At 37.7% G+C, this 13,846-nt stretch overlaps 1 protein-coding gene across 5 annotated transcripts in view; it reads right to left on the bottom strand.

Annotated features, from left to right (window-relative positions):
* The window catches only part of ATP8B4 (ATPase phospholipid transporting 8B4 (putative)), a 305,563-nt gene that overhangs the window by 211,038 nt on the left and 80,679 nt on the right, over positions 1 to 13,846 (bottom strand). The window lies entirely within an intron of this gene.

Genomic DNA, 13,846 nt, shown 5'->3' with positions numbered 1-13,846 from the left:
TGCACACACTCTGGTCCAAGCCACCTCACCTCTCCTCCCAGCTGTCGTAATAACCCCTCCTCAGGTCTCCTCACTTCTACCCCTGCCCCTATCATCTATTTTCAACAGAGCAACCAGAGTGACCCTTTTAGAATTGCATGAGTTTCCGATTGCTGCTCTAGCAAATCACCACAAATGTAGTTGCTTAAAACAACACAAACATATTGTCTTATTGTTCTGGAAGTCGGAAGTCCAAAAATGGATCTCACAAGGCTAAAATCAAGGTGTTTCTTCAAGACTGAGTCCCTTCTGGAGGCTCTAGAAGAGAATCTGTTCCTTGCCTTTTCTAGCTTCTAGAGGCTGCCCACATTCCTTGGGTCATGGATGCATCACTCTGACTTCTGCTTCCACCATTCCATTGCCTTCTCTGATTTTGACTCTGCTGCCTCCCTCTTATAAGAACCCTTGTGATTACAATGGGCCCACCCTTATAATCTTTCCATTTTAAGACCCTTAACTTCATCACATCTGCAAAGTGTCTTTTACCATGTAAGGTCACATAGCCACAGGTTCTGAGGTTTAGGACATGGACATCTTTGCAGGAGGGGGCATTAATCTGCCTACCACAAAAATCATCTCTTTTCTCTGCACAAGATGTCCAGTGTTGCTCTATCTCAAGAGAGAAGCCAGCTCTTACAAAGGCTTCAGGGCCCTGCTTGATCTTCACACACCCACCCTGTTACCTCTCTGACCTCAAATCGCTACCAGAAGCAGACCCTCCATGAAGCTAATGAAGCTTAAGCTTCAGCTCACATCACTTGCACTTTCCATCCCAAGGCCCTGGGAGTAGCACTAGAAATTTGATTGCATTGCTTTTACTCTGTTTTGCTTTTTGATTTGCAGTTAAAATATTTTAGCCACAAGAGCTAAGACCATTATCTCCTCCACTCTATTTCCTCCTGTCACATTTTGCCTCGTGTGAGATGATGCTGGAATCCATATGAGGGGCTGTCAAGTGGGAAATACATTGAGTATGTGTTTAGTGGAGTATATTTATGTGATTCACTGTCACTTCTGTATAGAGTTAACTTACTGGTGGTCACACCAGAGTAGGAATGGTTCTTCTATCTCCATGGGGAATCACCCAGCATTGCAAGATGAATGTGCAGGGCCCAAGGTCATACGGCAGCATGACTGTGTCTGATAGCACCTGGCACCAGAAGAATGTGGATAATGGAGGAGACAGGGGTTTGCAATACAGAGCCAGAAGTTAACCTACACAGGATTCTTCCAATCATCGCACATGGAAAACTGTATGGGGAAGATTTAACTTTCATCAACTACTAGTCAAAACAGAATTTATCTCATGTTAGCAGTATTAGGAGAATGAACTGTTGAGTATCCTCAATACTATATGTAATAAGCATATCATATATATTTTTTTACATGGGGATTGCAAAATATAAAATTTATTAGGATTCCTGTGCTTATAGAGCACAAACCAATTTGTACTAGTACTAAATATAGTAAGTACATCTGTCACAGCTCAGATATGAAGGAAACTTCATGGAAGTTTTCCCAAGGTTGACAATTCTAAATCTTTACATGACATTATGAAGTCATGAAGCTGAAAAACTATTCTAATCTATCATAAGCTAACATAATTTTTAAACTAATTTAGATTAGTTCAAGATGGCGGCGTAGAAGGTCGTGTGCTCACTCCCTCTTGCGAGAGCACCGGAATCACAACTAAATGCTGAACTATCATCGACAGGAAGACACTGGAACTCACCAAAAAAGATAGCCCACATCCAAAGACAAAGGATAAGCCGCAATAAGACAGTAGGAGGGGTGCAATCACAATAAAATCAAATCCCATAACTGCTGGGTGGGTGGCTCACAAACTGGAGAACAATTATTCCAGAGAAGTCCACCCACTGGAGAGAAGGTACTGAGCCCCACATCAGGCTTCCCAACCTGGGGGTCTGGCAACGGGAGGAGGAATCCCCAGAGAATCAGACTTTGAAGGCCAGCGGGATTTGTTTGCAGGACTTTGACAGGACTGGGGGAAACAGAGACTCCATTCTTGGAGGGCACACACAAAGTAGTGTGCCCATCAGGACCCAGGGGAAGGAGCAGTGACACCGTAGGAGACAGAATCAGATGTACCTGCTAGTGTTGGAGGGTCTCCTGCAGAGGTGGAAGGCAGCTGTGGTTCACCACAAGGACAAAGACAGTGGCAGCAGAAGTTCTGGGAAGTACTCATTGGTGTGAGCCCTCCCAGTGTCCACCATTAGCCCCACAAGAGAGCCTGTAGGCTCCAGTGCTGGGTCACCTCAGGCCAAACAACCAACAGGGAGGGAACTCAGCCCCACCTATCAGCAGACAAGGAAATTAAAGTTTTACTGAGCTCTGCCCACCAGAGCAACACCCAGCTCTACCGACAACGAGTCCCTCCCATCAGGAAGCTTGCACAAGCCTCTTAGAGAGCCTCATCCACCCGAAGTCAGACAGCAGAAGCAAGAAGAAATACAATCCTGCAGCCCACAGAAGGAAAACCACAATCACAGAAAGATAGACAAAATGAAAAGGCAGAGGACTATGTTCCAGATGAAGGAACAAGATAAAACCCCAGAAAAACAAGTAAATGAAGTGGAGACAGGCAACCTCCCAGAAAAAGAATTCAGAATAATCATAGTGAAGATGATCCAGGACATCAGAAAAAGAATGGAGGCAATGATTGAGAAGATGCAAAAAATGTTTAACAAAGACCTAGAAGAATTAAAGAACAACAAAAAAAAGAGATGAAAAATACAATGACTGAAATGAAAACTACACTAAAAGAAATCAATAGCAGAATAACTGAGGCAGAAGAACGGATAAGTGACCTGGAAGACAGAATGGTGGAAATCACTGCATGGCACAGAATAAAGAAAAAAGGATGAAAAGAAATGAAGACAGCCTAAGAGACCTCTGGGACAACATTAAACACACCAACAATCACATTATAGGGGTCCCAGAAGGAGAAGAGAGAGAGAAAGGAGCCGAGAAAATCTTTGAAGACATTATAGTCAAAAACTTCCCTAACATGAGAAAGGAAATAGCCACCCAAGTCCAGGAAGCACAGAGAGTCCCAGGCAGGATAAGCCCAAGGAGAAACACACCAAGACACACAGTAATCAAACTGACAAAAAACTAAAGACAAAGAAAAATTATTAAAAGTAACAAGGGAAAAAACAACATAAAAGGGAACTCCCATAAGGTTAACAGCTGATTTCTCAGCAGAAAATCTGCAAGCCAGAAGGGAGTGGCATGATACATTTAAAGTGATGAAAGGGAAGAACCTACAACCAAGAATACCCTACCCAGCAAGGATCTCATTCAGATTTGATGGAGAAATCAAAAGCTTTACAAACAAGCAAAAGCTCAGAAAATTCAGCACTACCATACCAGCTCTACAACAATTGCTAAAGGAACTTCTGTAAGTGGGAAACACAAGAGAAGAAAAGGACCTACAAAAACAAAACCAAAACAATTAAGAAAATGGTAATAGGAACATACCTATTGATAATTACCTTAAATGTGAATGGATTAAATCCTCCAACCAAAAGACACAGACTGGCTGAATGGATACAAAAACAAGACCCATATATATGCTGTCTACAAGAGACTCACTTCAGACCTAGGGACACATACAGACTGAAAGTGAGGGGATGGAAGAAGGTATTCCATGCAAATGGAGATCACGAGAATGAGAGAGTAGTAATATTCATATCAGACAAAATACACTTTAAAATAAAGACTGTTACAAGAGACAAGGAAGAACACTACATAAGGATCAAGGGAACAATCCAAGAAGAAGATATAACAATTGTAAATATATATGCACCCAACATAGGAGCACCTCAATACATAAGATTAGAAATCAATTACAGGAAAAAAAACTAAAAAAATACAAACACATGGAGGCTAAACAATACACTACAAAGTAACCAAGAGATCACTGAAGAAATCAAAGTGGAAATCAAAAAATATCTAGAGACAAATGACAATGAAAACATGATGATTCAAAACCTATGGGATGCAGCAAAAGCACTTCTAAGAGGGAAGTTTATAGCAACACAATCCTACCTCAAGAAACAAGAAAAATCTCAACTAAACTATCTAACCTTACACCTGAAGTAACTAGAGAAAAAAGAACAAACAAAACCCAAAGTTAGTAGAAGGAAAGATGTCATAAAGATCAGAGCAGAAATAAATGAAATAGAAACAAAGAAAATAATACCAAAAATCAATAAAACTAAAAGTTGGTTCTTTAAGAAGATAAACAAACTTGAAAAACCTTTAGCCAGACTCATCAAGAAAAAGAGGGAGAGGACTCAAACCAATAAAATTAGAAATGAAAGAGGAGAAGTTACAATGGATATTGCAGATAAAAAGCATCATAAGAGACTACTACAAGCAACTATATGACAATAAAATGAACAACCTGAAGAAATGCACAAATTCTTAGAAAGGTATAACCTTCCAAGACTGAACAAGGAATAAATTGAAAATACGAACAGACTAATCACAAGTAATGAAATTGAAACTGTGATTAAAAATCTTCCAACAAACAAAAGTCCAGGACCAAATGGCTTCACAGGTGAATTCTATCAGACATTTAGAGAAGAGCTAACACCCATCCTTCTCAAACTCTTCCAAAAAACTGCAGAGGGAGGAACACTCCCAAACTCATTCTACAAGGCCACCATCACCCTGATACCAAAACTAGACAAAAATACTAGAAAAAAGAAAATTACAGACCAATATCACTGATAAGTATAGATGCAAAAATCCACAGCAAAATACTATCAAACAGAATCCACATTAAAAGGATCATACACCATGATCAAGTGGGATTTAACCCAGGGATGCAAGGATTCTTCAACATATGCAAATCAATCAATGTGATACAACATAGTAACAAATTGAAGAATAAAAACCATATGATCATCTCAATAGATGGAGAAAAAGCTTTTGACAAAATTCAATACCCATTTATGATAAAAACTCTCCAGAAAGTGGGCACAGAGGGAACCTACCTCAACATAATAAAGACCATATACAACAAACTCACAGCAAACATTCTCAATGGTGAAAAACTGAAAGCATTTCCTCTAAGATCAGGAACAAGACAAGGATGTCCACTCTCACCACTATTATTCAACATAGTTTTGAAAGTCCTAGACACAGCAATCAGAGAAGAAAAATAAATAAACGGAATACAAACTGGAAAAGAAGAAATAAAACTGTCACTGTTTGCAGATGACATGATACTATACACAGAGAATCCTAAAGATGTTACCAGAAAACTAATAGAGCTAATCAATGAATTTGGTAAAGTTTCAGGATAAAAATTAATGCACAGAAATCTCTTGCATTCCTATACACTAACAACGAAATATCAGAAAGAGAAGTTAAGTAAACAATCCCATTCACCACTGCAACAAAAAGAATAAAATACCTAGGAATAAACCTACCTAAGTAGGTAAAATACCTGTACTCAGAAAACTATAAGACACTAATGAAAGAAATCAAAGATGACACAAACAGGTGGAGAGATATACCGTGTTCTTTGATTGGAAGAATCAACATTGTGAAAATGACTCTACTACCCAAAGCAATCTACAGATTCAATGCAATCCCTATCAAACTACCAACGGCATTTTTCACAGAACTAGAACAAAAAATCTTAAAATTTGTACGGAGTCACAAAAGATCCCAAATAGTCAAAGAACTCTTGAGAAGAAAAAAAACAAAGAAACGGAGCTGGAGGAATCAGACTCCCTTGCTTCAGACTATACTACAAAGCTACAGTAATCAAGACAATATGGTACTGGCACAAAAACAGAAATATAGATTAATGGAAAAGGATAGAAAGCCCAGAGATAAACCCACCTATTGTCAACTAATCTATGACAAAGCAGGAAAGGATGTACAGTGGAGAAAAGACAGTGTCTTCAATAATTGGTGCTGGGAAAACTGGACAGCCACATGTAAAAGAATGAAATTAGAACATTCTCTAACACGATACACAAAAAAAAACTCAAAATGGATTAAAGACCTAAATGTAAGGCCAGACACTATAAAACTCTTAGAGGAAAACATAGGAAGAACACTCTTTGACATAAATCACAACAAGATCTTTTTTGACCCACCTCCTAGAGAAATGGAAATAAAAACAAAAATAACCAAATGGGACCTAATGAAACTTAAAAGCTTTGCACAGCAAAGGAAACCATAAACAAGATGAAAAGACAACCCTTAGAATGGGAGAAAATATTTGCAAACAAAGCAACTGGCAAAAGATTAATCTCCAAAATATATAAATAGCTCATGCAGCTCAATATCAAAAAAACAAACAACCCAATCCAAAAATGGGCAGAAGACCTAAATAGACATTTCTCCAAAGAAGACATACAGATGGCCAAGAGGCATATGAAAAGCTGCTCAACATCACTAATTATTAGAGAAATGCAAATCAAAATTACAATGAGGTATCACCTCACACTGGTTAGAATGGGCATCATCAGAAAATCTACAAACAATACATGCTGGAGAGGGTGTGGAGAAAAGGGAACCCTCTTGCACTGTTGGTAGGAATGTAAATTGATCCACTATGGAGAACAGTATGGAGGTTCCTTAAAAAACTATAAATAGAATTACCACATGACACAGCAATCCCACTGCCGGGCATATACCCAGAGAAAACCATAATTCAAAAAGACACATGCACCCCAATGCTCATTGCAGCACTATTTACAATACCCAGGTCATGAAGCAACCTAAATGTCCATCAACAGACGAATGGATAAAGAAGATGTGGCACATATATACAATGGAATATCACTCAGCCATAAAAAGAAATGAAATTGAGTTATTTGTAGTGAAGTGAATGGACCTAGAGTCTGTCATACAGAATGAAGTAAGTCAGAAAGAGAAAAAAAAATACCGTATGCTAACACATATATATGGAATCTAAAAAAAAAAAAAAAGTTTCTGAAGAACCTAGGGGCAGGACAGGAATGAAGACGCAGATGTAGAGAATGGACTTGAGGACACGGGGAGGGGGAAGGGTAAGCTGGGATGAAGTGAGAGAGCAGCATGGACGTATATATACTACCAAATGTAAAACAGATAGCTAGTGGGAAGCAGCTGCACAGCACAGGGAGATCAGCTCGGTGCTTTGTGACCACCTAGAGGGGTGGCATAGGGAGGGTGGGAGGGAGACGCAAGAGGGAGGGCATATGGGGATATATGTATATGTATAGCTGATTCACTTTTTTATAAATCAGAAACTAACACACCATTGTAAATCAATTATACACCAATAAAGATGTTTAAAAAAAAAATGAAGATGTGGTACATATATACAATGGAATATTACTCAATCATAAATAGGAACGAAACTGGATCATTTGTAGAGATGTGGATGGACCTGCAGACTGTCATACAGAGTAAAGTAGGTCAGAAAGAGAAAAACAAATATTGTATATTAACAGATGTACGTGGAATCTAGAAAAATGGTACAGACAAACCTTTTTGCAAGGCAGAAATAGAGACACAGATGTAGAGAATAAATGTATGGACACCAAGGGGGAAAAGCAGGGGTGGGTGTGGGGGGCATGAATTGGGAGATTGAGATCGACATATATACACTAATATGTATAAAATAGATAACTAATGAGAACCTGCTGTGTATTACAGGGTACTCCACTTCGCTGTACAGTAGAAACTAACACAACATTGTAAAACAACTATACCTTAATTTAAAAAGAAAAACTAATTTAAATAATGTGCTAGAGGAAAAATTGAATTACCTTTCTAGTGTCGCTATAGAAAATTATATAACAAAATAATGGTCATGAAAGAGGCAATCAAAAAATATGGGGCCAAAAATACAGGAAGAAAGGTATTATAAAAGTGTATCAGGCAGTGAATTAATGAAGTTATTATGTTATTTTTCTGGGTTTTGTGAAATGTATGGTATGTTTCAGATTTTCAAATTTGTGGTATATAGGGATTTATTTTCTCATGCTAAATGAACATGTCCTTTCATACCTAATTTTGTATTAGTTTAAAGCCTCAAAAAACTGGATCCAGCCATGATAACCACCCTCTCCCTTGCTCATTCAACTCCAGTCACAGTGGCCTCTATGTTGTTCCTTGGACATGCCAGGCCCACTCCCACCTCAAAGCGTTTGCACTTGCTGCTCCCTCCACCTAGAATGCTTATCCTCCAGATAACTACATAGCTCCCCTCTCACTTCTTTCAAGTCTTTGCTCAACTATGTCTTTCTCAATTCAGCCTTCCCTGATTACCCTTTTTAAACTGCAGCGCTTCCAATGTACAAGATGACTTACTTATTCATTTATATTGCTGACTATCTTTCCCTCTCCCCACAAGAATGTAAGCTCCATACAGATTGAAGGGTTTTTTTATTTTTTTAAATCTGTTTTGTCCACAGTTGTTTTTTTCTGTTTGGAACAGTGTCTGGCACATAACAGGTGTTCAGTAAGTATTTGTGAAATGGCTGGCTGGCTGACTGGATGAATGGATAAATGAATAAATGAATGAATGAATGAACTATCAATCAAAGTTTAGATTATCATAAGACAACCTGCACTACCACAGTGAGACAAGATCATGCCAGCCAAAGTCACTGAAATGTGATGTCTTAATTGGTTTATTTACTGCATGAAGGTAGATTTACAATTCATAGTAGGCTTTTAATTTCTGAATTATTAAAAGTATTTTTCTTTATAGAAAATACCATGTTTGGGACTATCTCATAAACTTTCAGATTTCATTCCACCATCAAAAGAAAATCCAGATTTCAAAATTAAGCCAAGAAATAAAAAATTTTATTTTCCTTTACATTAGGAAGTTCTGTTTGAATGAATAGTGAAAGCAACATTAGTTGAGAAATAGGTCCACCAGAGAACTATAACTCAAGTAGCATTTAATAAAACTACTTAAAATAATAATGACAGCCACCATTCATTAAGTGCTTGCTATATGCTAGATACTGGCTCAAATACTAAATTAAAGGTGTGTTCTAAGGTGTGGGTCTATGGAAGGAATATAAAAGCATTTTTTAATAATAAATGATTATAATTCTTGGGATGAAATTTTTCAATTAAGAAATTTTTTTACAAAACCAAAGTATGACAATTAATATTATACATTTGGGAATCCTAAATAATAAAGAAATGGAGAATTGAAGCAATGTATTTGGAAATATGTTCTAAGCACAATAAATATGTATGACATAGACTGCTATTCTGAGTTTTATTATTTTATTATTCACTGTAATGAGGTAGTTCAAGATCGATTTATATTTGTGTATGTGTCATAGCTAAAGTTTAAACTCATTCTAGCAGATATTACTCAGCCATAGAAAAGAACAAAATATAATGCCATTTGCAGCAACATGGAGCGACCTAGCAATTGTCATACTGAGTGAAGTAAGTCAGACACAGAAAGACAAATATCATATGATATCCCTTATATGTGGAATCTAAATAAAAAGTGTATAAATGAACTTATTTACAAAACCAAAGTAGAGTCGTGGATGTAGAAAACAAACTTATGGTTATGAGGGGATAAGGGGTGGTGGGGGAGGGATAAACTGGGAGATTGGGACTGACATATACTCACTACTATATATAAATTAGATAACTAATAAGAACCTGCTGTATAGCACAGGGAACTCTACTCAATACTCTGTAATGACCTATATGGGAAAAGAATCTAAAAAAAAAAAGAAAGAGTGGACATATATATGTATATATAACTGATTCACTTTGTTGTACACCTGAAACTAACACAAACATTGTAAATCAACTATACTCCAATAAAATTGTTTTTAAATTAGAAGAAAAAAAAGAATATAATAATAATGGATACATAATAATGAAGCCAACCTGGCTTATATTTGTCTTTATACCCACACAATTGTAAAACATTATTTTTAATATTTTTTAGAGGAAGGGGCCCATGAAGTCCCCATGAAAGACATAATGTGACCTTGGTGTGATTCTTTCCATACAATACTCCATGAGCATGCTAAGGGCTTCACTGTGGAGTAATGCAAGTTGCTCCACAACCCTCGCATTTTGGAATCAAGAACAGCCTTAGCTAGCTTAAAGAAAGCCCCAAAGTATCTACTTTTTGCTTCCCATATTACCAAAGTACCTAAAATCTGAATTAGGTATTTTACACATGAACAATGCTCTTCCTGATTGCTTTGTAGGAAAGCACATATACGCTTTAAAGTAATTGTCTCTGGACCTCCCATTTGAGCTTATACAGAAAGGGTGAATTACAAATAACAAATAGAAAATAGATTGTAAGCATGTTTTAAATACTTGAGTCAATTAGAATTTTTCACATCTTGAAGAATGTGGGATTTATGTGAATATGGAGATAATAAATAATAAGGCATATATCTAGGAGAAAATTTTTGTTTTCGCACAACACTCATGGTTGGCTTGTTAAATTCTGACATACATCGTCAATGTCCCAAGTTCCCTGATAATGTTGTAGAAATTTATATAAATGTAAGTGCACCTTTCTTAAATGTTGCAGATATTAAATAACTCATTGAAGTAAAATATCACTTCTGCATGATTTTCCCCCCGACAACCCCAGGCTGATTAGAAGTTCTTTAGTCTGTGCTCCTCTGGAAAATATACTGGCAGTGATGTTTAGAAAACTGTTATTAAGTTATCATTGTTACTGTAAACTTATTTGTGTGAGGATACATGTGTTTTATTGAATCATAAAAAGCTATGTGAAGTCAAGAAAAGTTGGCACTACCTAGCATATCATAGGCACTCAAAAATGTTGTTGACTAACTGAATAAGTAAATGAATATTTTAGATTGAAAAAGGTCTCCAGTCTATAACCAGATCTATAGGAATTGATATAACCTAAAGATGCCTCATTCCCAATCACGATTATGTACATGATGGTGACACCAATGTCAGTCCCTCAAGTCATTTGGCCATTCTAACAAGTCCAAGAGGAAGGAACTGACCTCAGCTTTCTCTGCCAATCAGCACCACAGTGGATACAGACCCAGCTATGTGGCCAAAACATTTAGCCTCATTACACAGCTATTTACAAATGAGCTATTTACGGCTCATTACAAATACCTATGACTGACTGTAAAATGAAATTCCGTATGAGGAAGATCAGCAAGTTGCATTCCCCATCAAAACAGTTTCAAGTAACTAATTTATTAATTGTCCATTTGAAAAAACAAGTATTGGGCTTCCCTGGTGGCGCTATGGTTAAGAATCTCCCTGCCAATGTAGGGGACATGGGTTCGAGCCCTGGTCCAGGAAGATCCCAGATGCCACGGAGCAACTAAGCCCGTGCGCCACAACTACTGAGCCTGTGCTCTAGAGCCTGTGAGCCACAGCTGCTGAGCATGCGTGCCACAGCTACTGAAGTCCATGTGCCTAGAGCCCATGCTACGCAACAAGAGAAGCCACCACTATGGAAGCCTGCACACCGCAACAAAGAGCAGCCCCCGCTCACTGCAACTAGAGAAAGCCAGTGCACAGCAATGAAGACCCAATGCAGCCAAAAATAAATAAATAAATAAATAAAATTTGTAAATATATATATATAATCTACATAGTATTTGTGTCCAAAATATTCACTCCAAATAGATTTAGGAGCTGGACTGGACTTTTCCAAAATTCAATGTAATGAAAAACTATTCTAAATCTAAAAGAAAATAAAGGGATTAAAAGCCAAACACAGGGCTTCCCTGGTGGCGCAGTGGTTGAGAATCTGCCTGCCAATGCAGGGGACATGGGTTCGAGCCCTGGTCTGGCAAGATCCCACATGCCACGGAGCAACTGGGCCCGTGAGCCACAATTACTGAGCCTGCGCGTCTGGAGCCTGTGCTCTGCAACAAGAGAGGCCGCGATAGTGAGAGGCCTGTGCACCGCGATGAAGAGTGGCCCCCGCTTGCCACAACTAGAGAAAGCCCTCACACAGAAATGAAGACCCAACACAGCCATAAAAATAAATAAAAAATAAATAAATTAAAAAAAAAAAAAACAAAACTTGCTTCCTTCTAAAAAAAAAAAAAAGCCAAACACAATGTCTGAACATTGGTTAGATATTGTACCAAAAATAAAAACAAGCTCTGAGACATGAGATGTAGGGACAAATGGGGAAACTGAAAAATGGAATGTATGTTACTTATTCATCAATGTTACATTTCTTAGGTGTGGTGATGATATTGTAGTTAAGTAGGAGAATGTCCTTGTTCTTAGGGGATCTGTGCTGAAATATTTGGGGTGGAACAGGGAGGGTGGGAGGGAGATGCAAGAGGAAGGGGATATGGGAATATATGTATACATATAGCTGATTCACTTTGTTATAAAGCAGAAACTAACACAACATTGTAAAGCAATTATACTCCAATAAAGATGTTTTAAAAAAATATTTGGGGGTAAGAGTCATGATGTCTACAACTTATTTTCAAATATCCTAATGACAACAAAAAGTGTATGTGTGTGCATGTGTGTGGGTGTGTGCTGGTGGCAGTGAGGGGGAGGAGAGGAAGCAAATGTGGCAAAATGGTAATAACTGTAGAATTTAGGTGAAATGTATTTGGGTGTTTACCATTCTTTTAATTTTTATGTAAAATCCAACATTTTCAAAATTAAAAGTTAGAGGAAAATGTAAAAAATAATAATGTTATAGAGAAAGGTTTAAAGACAGAAAAGGTATCTATGATTACAGTATTATGTTTTAAGAGCAGGTTCAAAGTAATGCACACCATAGTTCCATTTGGGAATATATGGATGAATATACATTAATGTATTAATAGAGGTCACTGATTGGAGCCCTCTAAATTGTGCAACTTGGCAGTCTGGAGTGTTTATCTCTAGATTGTCCAATTACAGTCACTTCTATTTTCTTATTTTTATTTATAAAAAATTGCTTATTTTATACATATACAGTCACATATATGTACAAATTATTTTAAAAGAGTGAGAATGAACTTATCAAAACCTTGCAACACTAGTTTCTGTTGGAAACTTGTCCCTGTCAAAACTGGTTAATCTGATGTTTACGCTATTAAGATTATACTAGTGACTGGATATAAATAAATCATTTTATTTGAAAAAGAAAAAAATGATGACAATAATTCTAGACTCTTAAATTGGCACTGGGAATATGAAAGTATTGCCCCAGAGGGCATAACTAATGACCTATGGGTGCGAACTACATTGAGACAGATTTCAGCTCATTATGAGATTGAACATTGCCATGAATGTGTCCAACAAGGGAACAGACTGAACCATGAAATAATTGCCTATCAAAATAGCTTAACAACCTGTCAGAGATATGATAAGAAGGAGGGATAGGGTATTAGATATACTCTAATCCAGCCTTTGGTCTCTAACAAGTCCATAGTCAAAAATAAAGAAAATAGGGACTTCCCTGGTGGTCCAGTGGTAAAGAATTCACCTTCCAATGCAGGTGATGCGGGTTCGATCCCTGGTCGGGGAACTAAGATCCCACATGCCGTGAGGCAACTAAGCCCACTTGCCACAGCTACTGAGCTTGCGCACCTCAACTAGAGAGCCCACATGTTGCCAACTACAGAGCCCCTGCGCCCTGGAGCCTGCATGCCATAACTAGAGAAGAGAAAACCCGCACACCACAACTAGAGAGAAGCCTGCACACACAAAGAGCCCGCGCACTAAAACAAAAGATCCCGCATGCCTCAATGAAGATCCCGTGTGCCACAACTAAGACCCGATGCAGCCATAAAAAGTTAATTAATTAACT

Source organism: Balaenoptera musculus, chromosome 2 (assembly GCF_009873245.2).
Source record: "Balaenoptera musculus isolate JJ_BM4_2016_0621 chromosome 2, mBalMus1.pri.v3, whole genome shotgun sequence".
Classification (NCBI taxonomy): domain Eukaryota; kingdom Metazoa; phylum Chordata; class Mammalia; order Artiodactyla; family Balaenopteridae; genus Balaenoptera; species Balaenoptera musculus.
This window is presented reverse-complemented; position numbering and strand designations above follow the sequence as displayed.